Below are 19,012 nucleotides of genomic sequence, written 5' to 3'. Positions count from 1 at the left end.
CTTGGGCTGTTTCCAGATCTTGGTTATTTTAACAAATGCTGCTATGAACATAGGAGTACATATATCTTTCTAATTGGTATTTCAGGATTCTTAGGATGTATACCAGAAATGGGATCACTGGGTCAAAAGGCAGTTCCACTTTTAATTATTTGAGGAAGCACTACTGTTTTCCCAGAGGCTGCACTAGTCTGCGTTCTCACCAATAATAAACCAAAAGGGTTCCCTTTTCTCCACATCTTCACCAGCACTTGTTATTTGTTTGTTTGTTTGTTTTTTTTACTTATTTATAATAGCCATTCTGACAGGTGTGAGGTGATACCTCATTGTAGTTTTAATTTTCATCTTCCTGATAATTAGTGACCTTGTACATTTTGTACCTAGGAATAAACTTAATCAAGGAGGCAAAAGACCTGTACTTAGAAAATTATATGACATTGAAGAAAGAAATAGAGGAAAATGCAAACAAGTGGAAGCATATAGCATATTCGTGAATTGGAAAAGTTAATATCATTAAAATGTTCACACTACCTAATGCAATCTATAGATTGAGTTCAATTCCTGGAAATACCAGTGGCATATTTCACAGATCTAGAACAAATATTCCAAAAATTTATATGGAACAACAACAAAAAAAAGACCCTGAATAGCCTCAGCAATCTTGAGAAAGAATGAAGTTGAAGGGGTCACAATAATGGCATAAGAACAGGCATATATATCAGTGGAACAGGACAGAGAGCCCAGAAATCAACCCACACCTTTATGGTCAATTAATATTTGACAAGGAGAAAGACCATACAAGGGAGTGAAAATAGTCTCCACTGAGTCATATTTTTTTCTTCTTATTTCTTATATTTTTCATTTTATCTAAAATGCATATTTACTTTAATGGTGGATATAGCTCAATAATCATTATTTTTTAAGCTTTTAAAATGTATGTTGGGGAAAATTTAGAAAATCTTTTGACATTATAAGAAAGTAATGCTTTTTTATGGCTGGAGAGATATTTCACTGTATATATGTACCACTTCTTTATTCACTCACCTATTTAATACTCACTTAATATTTTTTTAATATTAAAAATTAATATTTCAAGAAAAATTATTTTAAATATGTGTTACATGCAATCAACATTAATATTTCAAGAAAGATTATTTTAAATATAGTATTATATGCAATGAACATTAATATTTCAAAAAATATTTTAAATATAATAATATCCAAACTGTGCTAACACAATATAATATCACACAAGTTGTAGGAAATATTAAAAATCTGCAAAAAACAGGATTACTTCTATTATATTCTAAAATGTTTCTTCCCTCTGGCTCTATTTTTGTTCATCAGTTTATGTTGTTCATTATCTCCGAAACCAGTTTGGCTCAGTGGATAGAGCGTTGGCCTGTGGACTGAAAGGTCCCAGGTTCGATTCCGGTCAAGGGCACGTACATTGGTTGCGGGCATATCCCCAGTAGGAGGTGTGCAAGAGGCAGCTGATCGATGATTCTCTCTCATCGATGTTTCTAACTCTCTATCCCTCTCTCTTCCTCTCTTTAAAAAAAAAAAATCAATAAAATATATTAAAAAAATATGTTCATTATCTTACACAAATAATTGAGATCATGTGATATTTTTCCCACCCACCAACTTGCCCCCACCTTTCTTCTGAGGTTCCACAGTCTGTTTCACGCTTCCATGATTCTGGACCTATTTTGTTTACAGTTTTTTTTTTTTCATTAGACTCCACATCTGCATGAGATTATATGATACTTGTCTTTCTCTGACTGACTGCTTATTTTGCTTAGCATAATACTCTCCAGGTCCATCCATGCTGTTGCAAATGATAAGAATTTCTTCTTTTTTACAGCAACATAGTACTCCATTGTATAGATGTACCAGTTTTCTAATCCACTCATCTGCTGATGGGAACTTAGGCAGTTTCCAAATCTTAGCTATTGTAAATTGAGCTGCTTTGAACATAAGGGTGCATACATTCTTTCTGATTGGTATTTGTTTGTTTGTTTGTTTGTTTGTTTGTTTTTTAGGATATATTCCTACAAGTGGGATCACTGGGTCAAATGGAAGTTCCATTTTTAAGTTTTTGAGGAAACTCCATACTGTTTTTCATAATGGCTTCACCAATCCGCCAGGGTTATCTTTTCTCCACATTCTGCCCAGTACTTGTTATTTGTTGATTTATTGATGGTAGCCATTCTGACAGGTCTAAGGTGACACCTCATTGCCATTTTAATTTGCATCTCTCTGATGATCAGTGACTTTGAGCATTTTTTCATATATCTCTTGGATATCTGTATGTCCATTTTGGACAAATGTCTATGTAGGTCCTTTGCCCATTTTTAAATTGTATTGTTTGTCTTCCTTTTCTTAAGTTGTATGAGTTCTTTATATATTTTGGATATTAATACTTTATCAGGAATGATACAGGCAAATATGTTCTCCCATGCAGTGGGCTTTCTTGTTATTTTGTTGATGGTTTCTTTTGCTGTGCAGAAGCTTTTTATTTTGATGTAATCCATTTGTTTATTTTCCTTAGTTTCCTTTGCCCTAGGAAATGTATCCACAAACATATTGCTATAAGAGACATCTGAGATTTCTTCCTGCCTATGGTTTCTTCTAGGATTTTTATGGTTTCATGTCCAATTTTCCCAACATCATTTATTGATGTGATTGTCTTAACTGCACTGTAGGCTCTTCCTCCTTTGTCAAATATTAATTGAGCATAAGGTCTTGGGTGGATTTCTGGGGCCTCTATTCTGTTCCATTGATATACACTGAATATTATGATCTCTGAACTCATAATAATCTGGTCATTCTGCATATATATAATGTATGCTGGCTGGACCCTACCTATGCATGAATTCATGCACCGGGCCTCTAATATATATATGGCCTGGCAAGGGGGAGGGGACATGGCAGTTGGCCAGCCTGCTTGCTGGTTGAACTCCTGGTTGAGGGGATAACTTGCATATTAGCCTTTTGTTATATAGGATATACACTGAGTGGCCAGATTATTATGCATTCAGAGATCATAATAATCTGGCCATTCAGTGTATATGTCTGTTCTTATGCCAGTACCAGGCTGAAGGCTGTTTTAATTACAGTGGTTTTGTAGTATAACTTGATATCTGGTATCGCAATCCCTTTAACTTCATTCTTCTTGATTGTTGAGGTACCCTTTTTCCATTTTAACAAGCCAGCAAATAGTGGGTAGAGTATTAATTTTTAGAAATAAAAAGGAAGGAGAGGTAGAGGGAGGGAGAGAGAAAAATTGATGTAACCTAACCAGGATCAAACGTACAATGTGTATTTATGCTCCAGTTGGGAATTGAACCAGTGACCCTTTGGTGCACCCATCAATGCTCAACCAATTGAGCCACAGTGACCAGAGCAAGTACCTCGTATTTTGAATCTCTCCTCCTCCTGTTGTCATTTAGTCTTTCTAACCAGATCTGAAAGAAAAAAAAAATTCTCCCTTTTTTAAGAAGTTGACTTTAGATTGGGCTCACCAAGATAAACTAGGATAACCTCTCCCTTTCTAGGTCAGTACCTTTAGTCACATTTGCAAATCCCCTTTGCCAATGTAAAATATCTGTACAGGTTTCCAGGATTTATGAATGAATGTTTTGGGAGGCTGTTATGGGACCTACTATGGGAGGTAATACACATGTTCAATCGCCATGTTTAACAGAAACACTCCATTGGCAAACTCTGAGGGAATGCTAATGAGATTGACCAGGATAGGGAGGGGTTTAAAATTCATACCTGCAGGAAGGTGAAGATAATGAATATTTTAGTTCAGAATATATGAAATTAAAGCTAAGAGATACCTATTAATCATTTTCAAATATTTAATAAGTTCCTATGCATTAAATAGAGAAAATTTGTTTTGAATAAATACAGAAGGAAAAATCTAGGATTATTGGAAGAAAACTATAAGGGCTGACAAATGATTGGGTGATCTACCTCTGGAAGTAGTGAGCATTCTATATTAATGTAGAACTAAGAACAATCTACTAGATAAATTAACATGTTCAATCATTTATACATTCAAACATATGTATGGATCATTTTGTATATGTCAAAGAAAATGTAAAAGATTATTTCCTGCGCCTGAAGAATTTGCCATAGAATCTTTTATGATTCTTTGCTTTCACCCTTGCTCCCAATTCCCTCCCCCCTCCCTTCACTTATTTAATGAATATTTATTGAGCTCCAGCAATGGCCAGGCAGCATTCTAAGCATTGAGAATACATCAATGATCAAACCAGATAAAACTCTTACATTCCTTAGCTTTCATTCTAAGAAAGGTCCACCTAGAGGGGGATGTAAAAAAGACAATAATTTACTGAGCTCTGTCCTTCTGCTATTGAATATCTCTTGTATCAGTTCCTTCTCCACACCCCCATCCATGACCACTGTCAGGTGTTTGAATCTCTCACTGCAACTATGGCAGTGGCACTTTAACGGTACCTTCTTGTCTCACACTCTTGCAGATTAATCTTTTTGGATCAGTGATTCATTAACTAACCGCTATTGATTTCCTATTGCAGGCAGAAATCAATACACGCTCCTTAGCCTAGCTTACAAGGTTCTTTCTGGTCAGATAGTAATCAACCTTTCCAACCTGTCCTGTTATTTGTTTTCATGTTCCCCTTTTTCAGATAGGAAAAGTATCTCACATCTCCCTATTTATGCCCATATATCCCCATATGCACCCCTTTGCTTTTGTTGTTTCCCTTACCTGGAATGACTCCTCTCTGTCTGAATATCCAAACCGTATCTATCTTACAAGTCTTAGATCTACAAAACTTTCAATAATTTTTTTAATAACACCTCTTTCCTCTGAAACCCACAGCACTCAATTCACACCTGTTTATGGTGCTGCATGTAACTTCCATAATGCCAGATTCTGGGTCTGATGCACTTTGCTGTCCTTAATTCTGTGCATGCCTATATTTCTTAAATCATTAAAGTAGAATATTTGGAAGTAAATTCTAGCTTCATTTCTACTGTTTAAGAAATGTTATGTAAAGTATATTTATTTGTCTCATTCTGTACAAAGAGTCATAAACTGCATCATTTCAGTGAATCACTTATAGAAATTAATTGGCAAACAACTTTCTCCTTCTTATTGAAGATATTTAATATCTCTATGCATGAAAGGTAATAAGGTCACTTGTCTGTCCCACTTTTTTGGACAATTAGGCCACAGGTACAGTTTCACCTTGAGGAACTGTTGAATAATTTATTGACTAGTATAAACCTACCTGTACATCTGAACTTCAAATTTTAAAGCAGAAAATGAGTGGATATTCCATTAGCAATCATCATGTCTTTGTTTCTGAGGATGCAAATTAAAACTGTACCTGAACAGGCAACATGACAGTAGTTCTTCTCTTGTATCTTTGCATGTGTAACTGTCTCTGTGAAAAATGCCATAGTCAATGTCTCCATCCTTTAGGACATCCTAAGCAATGGTGTTGTAGTGGCTGTCATAGTATGCCATGTTGATCCCTAGAGGGGAAAAGTTAGAAATGCTGGAAAAAGAAATGCATTGTTTCCTCTAACCCTGTTCTTAAGGGTGAGTTCCTTTATATATGCTACAACAATGCTCTGCTCCCAACAAATCTTGGGGAGGGTCAGGGCAGGGAGCACAATCATGAGGCATATGATGGGTGGGTATAGCACACCTGAACTCCACACCTAGCCAGTGGCCAAGTTTGGACTAGACTAAGACAGGTCCACCCCCACAATGCCTACAAAGGTGGCATTGCTTTCCCTTTCTCTTGCTAGTGTCATAAGTACAGGACTCCAGAAGTTGGGACATGAGAAACTGGGGGAAAGCAGAGAGGTCCCAGAGAACATGTGAGCACCTAGCGGCCATCACTGGTGGTGCAGAGTATGGAAAAGCTGGGAAGAATTAACTAAAATGTATGCATGTAGGTGGGGCCTTTGACATCTCGAAGGAGAGGTCAAGGGTAGAAAGATAATAGGAAGGGAGAAATCTTACAGTTTCCAAAACTAACACCCTTGCAATTGTCCAATCCAGGCCTTGAAAGTATTTTTAAATATGTTTTCATTGATTTGAGAGAGAGAGAGAGAGAGAGAGAGAGAGAAGAGAGAGAGAGAGAGAGAGAAAGAAGTATTGATTGACTGCCTCCTGCATGCCCCTTACTGGAGATCAAGCCCACGACCCAGGTATGTGCCTTGACCAGGAATGGAACTGGGAATCTCTCATTGCATGGGCTGATGCTCAACCAATTGAGCCACACTGTCCAGGGCTGAAAATATTTTTGCCAGTTTACAACTAATGTAGACTTGGGCTCAGTGACTGAGAGAACATATTTGCCAATGACACATCTGATGCAAAATTTATAAAGAACTTATAAAACTCAACACCAAAAAACAGACAAACCAATTAAAAATGGGCAAAGGATCTGAATAAACACTTCTCCAAAGAGCATGTATAGATGGCCAATAGACATATGAAAAGATGCTCAACATCACTAATCATCAGAGAAATGAAAATAAAGGCCACAATGAGATATTACCTCATAACTGCCAGAATGGCTACCATCAGTAAATCAACAAACAACAAGTGTTGATAAGGATGTGGAGAAAAGGGAAGCCTCTTGTCAGAAGCACACAAACAACCTGTACTTGTGATTGGCTCCCAAATTGGAGGGCAATCTTTTGGGACTGAGCCCTTAATCTGTGGGATATGTCATTTGATTTAAGTTGTAGGACACTCAGTGTCTGCTGAGAATGAAGCAATGCATTGCCTCAGCCAGTTTTTCTTAAGACCTAAAAATCACGAGCTTGATTCCTGGTCAAGGGCACATAACTCAATTCTAGGCTCAGGCCAGGGAATGTGTAGGAGGCAACTAAATGATGTGTCTCCATCACATCCATGTTTCACTCTCTTTCTCTCTCCCCCTTCCTCGCTACCTTGCTACCTTCCGTTCTCTCTAAAAATTAGTGGAAAAATATCCTAGGGTGAGGGGAAAAAAAAAGGAAAGAAAGAAATGAGTAGTGGTGTTGGGAAAACCACACATAGTAGATTTGTTTTTTATTATTATTAAAAAAAGACATATCCAAATCTAACAAACATTTAAACTATTTTGTCAGTGAAAAACTCAGCAAACAAGTCACAAAAGATTTTCAAAATCGCTTTTTCTCATTACAAATTATTGTGGAAATTCTATTATTTAAAGGCCACATTTTAATACATTTAACCATTTAACTTCTAATATAGTTAACTCTAATATATAGTCTGATCTTAATTTTTAAAAAATAAAATGCAACCACATTGGTAATATTCTGTACCATCTAAACTTCCAAATAGTGCAATAGACTAAAAGGAATGAATGGATACATTATTCTCACCTCTCTTTTCTGGGGCCATGTAAAATGAGATGAGGTCACAAGAGCCATAGAGTGCAGGTATAAATATTCAAGCTGCTAACCTTATACATTTACCTACATGGAACAACCAGCCACAACACAAATCAAACTTAGACTTCATCATCCTGATGGTGATCACAGCAACAGTGACTTTAAGTCATTGGATGTAATTCTCAGACCAAGGCTTTGGGAGATCTGAAAATCTATAATTGTATGCAAAATGGGGATATTAATGAGCACTTTTCTGGGGATAAACTCTAAATCTGATATAATTCTTAAAGGAATCTGAGATTTCTAGAGTGCTAAGAATTGCCACTTTTGAGCCTGCTCACTCTGATTAGACAGCATTCTGCCCTGCCTGGAGACACACACGTAGAGTATGAGTTCTTTGTGTATTTTTCATGCCATGTTAATTTTGCACTGGATCTTCCTTACTGTTCTTATTTCTTGACATTTTTCACATTTGCCATATACATAAAGAAAGTTCTTCAGTGTTCCAAACACTCCAAAACCTTGGCATGGTTCAGGACTGGGATAGCATTGGTTACTCTATGAAAAACGCATTTACTAAACTTTGTGGCTCTCAAAGAATTCCTGTGCTCTAACACTAGGAGAACCAGTGTGTGTGTGTGTGTGTGTGTGTGTGTGTGTGTGTGTGTGTGTACGTGCATGTGTTCATGGTCAGTCTTTCCCATTGTTCCATTTCCCCCCACAAATGTGAAAACATTTGTAAACCATTTTTGTTGCCATCATCTTTGCAAACCTTTCCCATTTTACTTTCATATGTCAGCAGGTCATGTTATAGCCATTTTCAATTTCTTTTAGTCCAAGATAAATGCAGAAGGAACTTGCACTGTGGCTGAACTTAAGAACTTAACTTCTTGAAAGGAAAATGTCTGTGGCATGACTTTTTCCATAATTTAATCCAACTGCACATTTCCAGAATAAGGAAAACCAGAAATCTAGTAGGCTTAAAACGATTGGCTCCTGTCAATGGCCAAATATTTGTAACTGGAAGACAGATAATTCAGGTATGAGGTACCAACAAAGCTACTTTTAGCCTTGAGCATACGCCTCAAAAGGAGAGCCCATTTCTGTAGGAATACTGACTATGTTGCCACTATTAAGTGGGAAAGAAGTTTTACAGGAATATTCTAAGGATCTTGATTCTCTTGTCACTTATTTATTGTATCTGAGGTTTGCAGTAATTTGCAAGCATGTGTTTAAAATCCAGTTAACGCTTATCTCCATTCTCAATGCTGGCAGGCTCCAGTGGTCAGAACTGAAACATCTGGTGACCTTTACAGTGCATAATTTAGAGTCAGGACAAATCACAGTCATGAATTTGGATTTGTGAAGTTTATAAATGAAAGAAAAACTATTTATAAATAAGTAATAAAACCAATCAAAGATAAATTTTTAATGGGAAAAAACTAGAAATGTTTACAGATTAACAAGCTAAGGCCCCTATCATCAAAATAAAAAGGCAGACTACTAAATGGGAGAAAATATTTGCAAATCATATATCTAATAAGGGGTTAATATACAAAATATAGAAATAACTCATACAGTAGCAAAACAAACCAAAACAAACAAAAACCCAAACAAAAACCCCAAACAATTTCATTAAAAAGTGAACAGAGGATCAGAGTAGACATTTTTTTAAAATATATATTTTATTGATTTTTTACAGAGAGGAAGAGAGAGGGATAGAGAGTTAGAAACATCGATGAGAGAGAATCATCGATCAGCTGCCTCTTGTACACCCCCTACTGGGGACGTGCCCGCAACCCAAGGTACATGCCTTTGACCGGAATTGAACCAGGGACCTTTCAGTCCGCAGGCCGACGCTCTATCCACTGAGCCAAACCGGTTTTGGCCAGAGTACACATTTTTTTAAAGAAAGCAGATAGATGGTCAACAGGCACATGAAAAGATGCTCAAAAATCACTAATCAAAGGGAAATGAAAATCCTCAATGAATATCACCTCACACCTGTTAGAATAGTTATTATAAAAAAGAGAAGAAATAAGTACTGGTGAGGATGTGGAAAAGGAAACTGTGCACTTTTGGTGGGAATGTAAATTGGTGCAGCTACTGTGGAAAGCAGTGTGGATTTTTCTCAAAAAGTAAAAATAGAATTACCATATGACCTAGCAATTCCACTTCTGAATATTTATTTTAAGAAATCCAAAACACAAATTCAAAATGATATCTGAGCACACACACACACACACACACACACACACACACACACACACCAATATTACTCAGCAATAAGAAAATTAAATCTTGCTATTTGTGATGTGAATGGAACTTGAGGACATTATTTTCAGTGAAATAAATCACATGGAGAAAGAAAAATACCATGATCTTACTTATATATTAAATCTAAAACAAAAAACAACAACAAGAAAAAAAAAGCAAGCTCATGGATACAGAGAACAGATTAGTGTTCCCAGAGGCAGAGGGTGAGAGGTGGGCAAAATGAGAGAAGAAAGTGGTATTAGAAAGTTGCTAAGGAAGTAGATCTTAATAAGTTCTCTTCGCAACAAAAAATTTCATAACTATGTATGGTGACAGATGTTAACTAGACTTATTGTGGTGGTCATTTTATAATGTATATAAATATTGAATCATTATTTATACACTTGAAATGAATGGAATGTCACATGTCAATTGTACCTCAATAATTAAAAAAAAAAAATAGCAAAGCCAAGAGTTGTTGCATTTAACAATTAACACAAAGTTTAGCTTTGAGTAAGTATTCAGTAAGTGCTTGTTGAATGAATATTGTGATTGTTTTGGCATATGGAAGAGTTTCCTGGTGCCTGGCATCTAGTCAGAGCTTGATAAATATTGAGCTAATGCAACATACCAATGGAAATTCAGTTCAAAAACAAATAACAATGTTACCATTTAATCTAGAGATGCATTTCTCCACAAACGGGCCCACATAACTAACACAACTACTGCCATCACTTTTCTGAACATAGCAGTCATCTAGCAGAATTCTAAATGAGAACAGAAAATAGCAGCTATTGCCCAATACCCTTTATACAAGTTAATTGGGAAGTATACTTCTGTTCACAGTGGCTGATGGACTAAGGCATTCTGAGTCCTTGGAAGCTGTCTTTTCTCTTACTGTTCCTTAGTCAGAGCCCTTGCCCCTTCCTACCCCCTGAACACTCAGAAGGCCTGCTCCCATTTCTCCTCTCCTCTGTGAGTCATCAACCTGATTCCATAAGGTACTCCCACCTAGCCAGCTACTCACTTAATAGCTACTCTCCATATATACATGGCCCAGGATCTTTTACTTTGCTTTACACATCTTAACGTTTTTGCCGATTGCTAATCTGGATGGATTTTCTCAGCAGAGTTTGTGCCACTAATGAGGTTGCACAGGTTACCTAAGAAAAGTAGAGGATCCGATTGCATGGAAATTTCACTTGTGGTAATAATATTTGAAATTTACTCAGCAAAACATTCCATGTATGTTAAAAATCATGGGCACTTCCAGAGGGCTATGATTTCTAATCCATTTGGTGATTTGGGGAAATTCTTGCTCCTTATATTTTTTCTTTAGTAGTCTGCTTTATGGAGTATTTGAACTGCTCATCTCTGGTTTCTGCACAATCCATGCATTTTCCTGATACTCAGCATTCCCACTGCCCAGTAGTAATGGCAGGCAACAGAGAAGCCCAAATCAGTCCATTTTATTTTTAAGGCAGCTCTCATAAAAAATTTCAAGGGAGAAGATATTTAAAATGATTGGTAGAAATGGGGTTTGGGATTTCTGTGAATTTAAACTGGTCATGTGTTTCCTGTATTCTGCTAGAAAGAATAATTGGACTTAATTTGGTTTTTGGTGTCCAGAGACCAGCACCTAAGTTTGGGATAATTATGGGCTCTTTGGGAGGTTAATCAAAGATATTTATTTACTAGGTCAAGGGAGAATCTGTCTTTATGTTTTAAAGACACTGTATTTGGTAACTAACTGCACATAAAAGATAAAAATATCCTTTAATCTGTTAAAAATTTAGTACAACTTAATTTTTTTTCTGTTAAAATATACTGCAACATATTTGCAAAACAATACTTTTCACTTTTGATGGATTTTGTTTTGCCCCATTTATTTAGAAATATTTGATGTTTGTGATTATACTTTCTTATGTTAAGAATGAAGCAAAGGCTGAAGATCTTTGGACATCACAGAATTTGTAGAATTTGGAAAGCCTGAGTCCTTTGAAATATAAAAATGTTTCAAAATGCTGGATGTACTTGGCTTAGAAAATCCAAGGGCTAGATTTGCATGTAAACATCACCCTCCACCTTCTGCAGCCCTGGGTCCTAGAGAGGAGCCAGGAGACACGAGTGAATCTTCTATAGAGCAGGGCTGGCCCCAGGCTGGGTTTCCATCACCTCGGAGCAAGGTGGAGAAGAGCATGGCTTCTGAATCTGTCACAGAATGTGAAATGGAAAATTGAATTCTGACTTTGCCCCTGCATCCATGGAAAATACTCATTGAGCACAGAGTCAATGCCCCGAAAGAATATTCCTTGCCTTGGAGACAAAGTCCAAGGGGTGACTTTATTTTTAAGGGTCTAAAATAAATGTACAAAGTCATATGCAAGGAAGAGGATCTAAATATAGATCCTTTGTTCTTCTTCTTTGCATGATCAAAGGCCCAAGCGTAGTGCTTTGTACATCACGCACGTGCAATAACTTTTTAAAGACTTGTATTATTAAAAATCTGGAACATTATAAAATGTCCTGATTTTTAGATATACTAATAATATAAAGAAGGTTTGAATTTTAAGTGATGTTTTTAACACACAAGTTTCTCTTTGGGGGAAATGTGTGTTAACGTGGTTTGGTTTCATTTGAGATCCAAGCAGCATGTACAGTATATAACTCTTAAATATATTGGATTTATTACTTATTTTCCTGTTTAGGGACAAAAGGACAAATGGCTTGATGTCTGGCACTGTACCAAGAAACAATGTGTATAATATTTTTATTTCAGTTTATATAAGCCTCTGTCTTTGTAGGGAAGAAAGTCTATTAGCTTTCTTTTATGACTGCCAGCAGGGTATCTTGGAGAGAACAATATCTTAAAGAGTTGTAAGGGCTGGGATCCAGGGCTGGGAGTTTTGTCAGAACTAACTGCTTCCTTTGCCTCATAAAACTGCTATCTACATCAATCTATGTTTATTTTTCTCCTGCTTTTTAATTTGCTTAATGGACTTCAGCTGAAAACTTTCCTCAATGTCTGAGGAAAATAAAGTCTCTTAAACCCCTTAAAATATAACCATCACAGTTCAGCACTTTTGGATTATTTTGTCTGACTTTCATCTTTGGTGCTGCAGAAACGATGGCTGTAGAGCAACTGCACCTAACCTTGAAGGCTGGGAGCCTGGGAAACAATAATCAGACAAGTTATACTTCCCTGCTCTCCTCTTCTTACTGTGCTGCCTCTCCCAGTCTCCTCTGGCCTGCTCTGTCTCAGCAGTCTCTGCCTCTTTCAGTCCTCCTCTTACTCCTTCTTTTGACATTAGTTTACTGCCAGTCTCCACTCATTCACTTTTTTCACACTTTCTTTGACTTATTCATAAGCCAGCAACCCAGGAATGTGCCCTTCACCAGAATTAAACCCGGGACCTTCAACTCTGCAGGTTGACACTTCTATCCACTGAGCAAAACCAGCTAGGGCTTTGTTCAGATGTTTTAAATATCTTTTAAAAGCAGCATATTTTAAGAGGTGAATATAATAATTTTACATTTATTATGTTTCCTGTACACTGTTTTTATTTTGGTTTCTTTTTCTACTTTCCTGAAATGTGTTGAATTAACAAAGATTTTTGTTGTTGGTGGTGGTGCTGGAGGTAGTTGTTCTGGATTTGTGTTCCCCCTACTACTGGTTTGAATACTACAGTGTATGACCCTTCACTTTTAGGTAAAATTTGGTTTTAATGTATATATGTCATTGTACACTTTCCCAATGCCTTACCCAGTGCCTCTGTCCTCCTCCGAAACAACAAAGGTGCCATCAGTAGGTCAGCTGTATGTACTATCCATCTGATCTCCCCATCTATATGTATCACCATCTGGACTTTCAAGTCTATCTTTTTTTTTTTTTAATATATTTTATTGATTTTTTTACAGAGAGGAAGAGAGAGGGATAGAGAGTTAGAAACATCGATGAGAGAGAATCATCTATCAGCAGCCTCTTGCACACCCCTTACTGGGGATGTGCCCGCATCCAAGTTATGTGCCCTTGACTGGAATTGAACCCGGGACCCTTCAGTCCGGAGGCTGACGCTCTATCCACTGAGCCAAACCTGTTTCAGTTCAAGTCTATCTTTTAAAAAACAAAATAAATCAATTATTAATATTCTACTACCAGTAGTTAGCTATGTTTTTCTTGCTAAAGATGACATTTCATAAAAACACAGGAAAGGTCTGTGGGTCATCAACTTTCTAAATTTTTATGTGCTTGAAATTGCTTTATTTGGCTTTCAGGATCAAATGGTCTTTCATCCTGGTTCAGGCTGACAGTTCCTTTCTGCATCACTTTGAGGATCTTATGCCACTCTTTTCTGGTATCTGTTACTGATGAGATGTCTGCTATCACCTATGGCAGACAGGCTCTAAGGTAGTCTCTATGATCTTGCCTTCTGGTGTTCACACTCATAGAATCTGCTCCTTTGAGTCAGGGTGACTTTCTTCTAACCAACAGAAAATGGCAATGGAGGAGGGGTGTCACTGCTGAAAAGATGTTATCTATACTAATAAAAGGGTAATATGCTAATTAGAACAGGTCAACTGAACATCTTCCAGACACCTGACTTCTTTCTGGACAGTTAGGGGCAACCAGTCAAGCATGAAGGCAGTTAGGAAGTGGTCAGGCAAGCAGGGGGGCAATTAGGGGACAACCAGGCTGGCAGGGGGCAGTTAGAGGGTGACCAGGCTGGCAAGCAGAGGCAGTTAGGGTCAGGCAGGTACAGTGGTTAGGGGTGATCAGGCAGGCCGACAGGGAAGCAGTTAGGGGGTGACCAGACCAGAGGGGGGGGGGGCAGTTAGGGTGGGAACCAGGCTGGTTGGGGGGGCAGTTGGGGGTGACTAGGCAGTTAGGGGCAATTAGATAGGCAGGTAGAGGGGTTAGAGGCAATCAGGCAGGCAGGTAGGTGAGCAGTTAGGAGCCAGGGATCCCAGATTGCAAGAAGGATATTCGACTGCTGGTTTAGGCCTGATTCCATAATAGCTTGGGTCAATTTCTGGGTTCTCTGTTCTATTCCATTGGTTTATATGTCTGTTCTTGTGCCAGTACCAGGCAGTTATGAGAACAGTGGATTTGTAATATAGCTAGAAATCTGGTATTGTGATTCCTCTAAATTGGTTTTTCTTTCTCAAAATTGCTGCAGCTATTTGGGATCTTATTTATTCCATATACATTTTTTGGAGACTTTGTTCCATGTCTGTGAAATATGCCATTGGTATTTTAATGGGGATTGCATTGAATCTATAGATTGTTGTACATAATATGGACATTTTAATGATGTTGATTCTACCAATCCATGAACATGGTATATTCTTCCACTTGTTTATATCTTCCTCTATATCTTTTTTAAATGTCCTATAGTTTTCCAAGTACAGGTCTTTTACCTCCTTAGAAAAAAAAACTGGAAAATGTTCAGTTTATTTTAGGTATCTTAATTTTTCTGTTGCAATGGTAGATGCGATTGCTTTTATAGTTTCTCTTTTTGTGAGTTCATTTTTGGTCTATTAAATGCCATAGATTTGTGGGTGTTAATTTTGTATCCTATTACATTGCTGAATTCATTTATTAAATATAGTAGTTTTTTTTTTTTTTTTTATGGAGTCTTTAGGCTTTTCTATGTACAATATGTCATGTATGAATAATGACAATTTTACTTCTTCTTTTCCAATTTGGATACCTTTTGTTTCTTGTTCTTGTCTAATTCGGGACCCCTCAATAGAAAGGCAGCAGCAGTAGGAGAGCAGTAAGCTGATTCCAGAGGTCAAGGACTAGGTGAGCATAGAAGGCCATGAACTTTGCTCCCCTCTTCCTCCTCTCTTAGTGTGGTCTTGAGTTTTCATCCTGCCTGACTCAAGATGACATATATCATCTACACCTGCAAGAGGCAAAGACCAACAGTAGTTAGCATATTAATGCCAATAGTCCCACTGGAAAGTCATTGGACTTTGACATTCAGCAGGACTGAAAATCAGCATAATATTGTCCTGCTGTTGGCCAAATGGCTCAAGGCAATCCCCTGACCTGATAATCCTTTTACTGTTTACCAAACTTTATCTTTGATATACCTGTTTGCATTCCTAAAGGGTAAATGTGTATTCAAATAAATAAAAGCAGACAGGACCCAGAAGTCAGAGAGCTTGTCCACTAGAGGGAAGTTTTCTGACCCCCATGCCTTCTAAATTCATATTTATTGTTTAGTGTTTTCATTTATACGTGGTCCCTTCTCCGGATCCTGAACTCTTGTTGCAAATGATGAGGCTTCTGGCACCCAAATAGGCATCTGGAGAAAAAGATTTGCCTGAGCGAAAAACAAAAATGGAAATTCACCAGATAGGTGGGGAAGTTTACCATGCACAAAGCTCATTCCAGCTTTGGAGTTGAGAATTGTAGGTGGGAGAGGAATGTCTTTTATTTCAACCAGGTTATAATGGGAAATAATTTGAGTAAAAGGCAAAAACATCATTGTAAATTTTTGGCTTACATGCTCAAGAATAAAGGAATTAATGTGCCAAAAGATAATTTCTTAAATCAGGCTCAAGGAAAAAGAGTGCCCTTGTCATTTTTAACTAGGTCTGCTCTTGTTCGAACTGCATTATGCCCACTTTGTATTGAAGATCAAAAGTCTGAATGACTTTAATTTAATTTAATAGAAAAGAAACAGTAGGTGGCCAGGACATTACTAAATTTTTCCAAAGCAAATAGGATGTGTGGGTGGGGAGAAAGAATATCAGTGGTACATGTGGCTGATAACACAGGTTCTAAAAAAATTCCCTAGACAAAGCAAAGTAACTAAAAAAGGCCCCAGCCCATTAATCACTAGGTCTTTTGGTGATTCTGTAAAATGGGTGTCAACTCCTGGGTGTGCTATTAAAAGTTTCATTTTCGCCATGTTTTTATTTCCCAGTCTGCCATTTGAAATGTGGACAGATGAGACACTTTTCAAAATTTAGGGATGTGTTGGGGACTTCTGTACCTGTGAAGAGAAGAAGACTAGCTTAAGAGGAGGCACACACTGCCATATTTTGGGTGGCCTCTTAGCCTAAGCCCCATCTCTTCATGGATGCAATAGAATTAACCCAAGATTGTTTTTCTTTAAAAGATGGCAAAAACTACACAAGGAAAATATACAGGTTAGGTTTGGCAACAAGATTAGTGTTTCCATAATAATGGGTAGTACTTGAAAAGTACTGGACTGCATTCCAAGGTTGCCTCACAGGTCCTGGAGCCCTCCTGTTTTTATAAAATAAAATAATACTTTAACATTAAAGACACTGAAAGCCAATGAGTTATCTCTGTTACAGAATTTGCCAAAGAAAATCCCTTGGATAATAATAATTGGATTTAAAATCTCAAAGTTATTAAAACATAAATAGATGTAACTAAAATTAAGGATTTGTAATAAAGCTTTTCAGCAATAATTATAAATATACTAGAGGCCAGGTGCATGAAATTCATGGTGGTGGTGGTGGTGGTGGTGGTGGTGGTGGTGGTGGCAGTGTGCCTCAGCCCAGGCTGCACCCTCTCCACCAGGATCAGGCCTAAATGGGCAGTCGGACTGCTGGCTTCCAATCACAATCCATGACTGCTGGCTCCCAACTGTTCACCTGCCTGCCTTCCTGATTACCCCTAACTGCTTCTGACTGCCAGCCTAATCACACCCTAACCACTCCCCTGCCAGTCTGATTGATGTCTAAATGCTCCCCTGCCAGCCTGTTTTCCCCTAACTGCCCTTCCCTGCAGGCCTGGCCCCCCCAACTTTTTTCTCCTGTAGGCCTGGATCCCCCCAACTGCTCTTCCCTGCAGGCCTGGTCACCCCCAACTTCCCTCCTCTGCCAGCCTGGTCACCCCCAACTGCCCTCCCCTAAAGGCTTGATTGCCCCCAACTGCCCTCCCTTACAGGCTGGTCCCTTCAACTTCCCTCTCCTGCTGGCCATCTTGTGGTGGCCATCTTGTTTCACATGGGGGCAGGATCTTTGAACCCATGGGGGCAGCCATCTTGTGTGGTGGAGTGATGGTCAATTTGCATATTACTCTTTTATTAGATAGGATAGAGGCCTGGTGCATGGGTGGGGGCCAGCTGGTTTGCCCTGAAGGGTGTTCCCTTGGGGTGTGGGGTGGCCTGGGTGAGGGGCCTGTGGTGGTTTGCAGGCTGGCCACGTCTCCCCCTGCAACCCCAGTGGAGACCCTGGTATCTGGGATTTATTTATCTCCTATAATTAAAACTTTGTAGCCTGGAGTGTAGCCAAGCCTTCTGTTCCCTCCATGGCTCCTGCCATTTCTGTTGGAATTTATCTTCTATAATTGAAACTTTGTATCCTGTAGAGGCCTGGGCCAGCCAGGGTGTGTGGAAAGGTTGGCTTCCTCCATTTCCAGGAAAACCCAAGCTGCCCTCCTGCTCTCTGTGGTGGCAGCCATCTTGGTTGGGGTTAGTTTGCATACTTTCTCTGATTTGCTGGTGGGCGTGGCTTGTGGGTATAGGGGAGTGATGGTTAATTTGTATATTACTCTTTTATTAGGTAGGATTAATAATGAAAAGTCCAGTCACTCAAGAGGAGACTGACTGCACTCTCTGTTAGAGGAAAGGGCCAGTTGCTCTTCTGTAAAAGCAGAGAAGCTGAAGCAGTAACCTTAGATGCTATCTCTGAGGAAGATAGTGGAAGTTTTAAAATCCAAGCAGCAAGGCCAGGCCTGCTCCCTCCTTACCCTGCCTTTTCACCAGCTTTATATGCCTATATATAATTTTCCAAAGCCTTTGGTAACTTAAAACTTTAGAACATTGCTGAATTATTATAATAAAAATTATTAAAAATCTAGGTATTTTAAAATGACAAAATACTGAAATATTAATCTGAGTTTGCCTCATATGAAAAATCTAGAGGATAGAATTGAATCTATTAATTAAATATGTCTCATATTTTATTTGAAATATATCCTTAAAATATAAAAATATTACTACTCTGAAAAATGCAACGTATTTAGCTTGCTGCCTAAAATTTGAGGCTTTTAAGAGTTTAAAGTTCAAATTAAGTTGGGAGAAATTATATGGTTGTGATAACAAAATGCATAAAGTATAGAAATTCATTTTTGAGAAAATAATTCTTGTGTTTTCTCTGGAGAAACAAGTACTTCAAAATATATTGTATTGTAGTTCTTATGTGTACTACATGTGGTAACATTCAAACTTGGTTCCCTTTGTTTTTTATTTGTTTTGTGGCAAGAGAACTTAATATAAAATCTAGCCTCAACATTTCTTTAAGTGCACAGTAAAGTATTATTAACTATAGGCACAATGTTGTACAGCAGATCTCT

The sequence above is a fragment of the Pipistrellus hanaki genome (assembly GCF_964339955.1).
Source record: "Pipistrellus hanaki genome assembly, chromosome: 1".
NCBI lineage: Eukaryota > Metazoa > Chordata > Mammalia > Chiroptera > Vespertilionidae > Pipistrellus > Pipistrellus hanaki.
Note: the sequence above shows the minus strand (reverse complement) of the source record.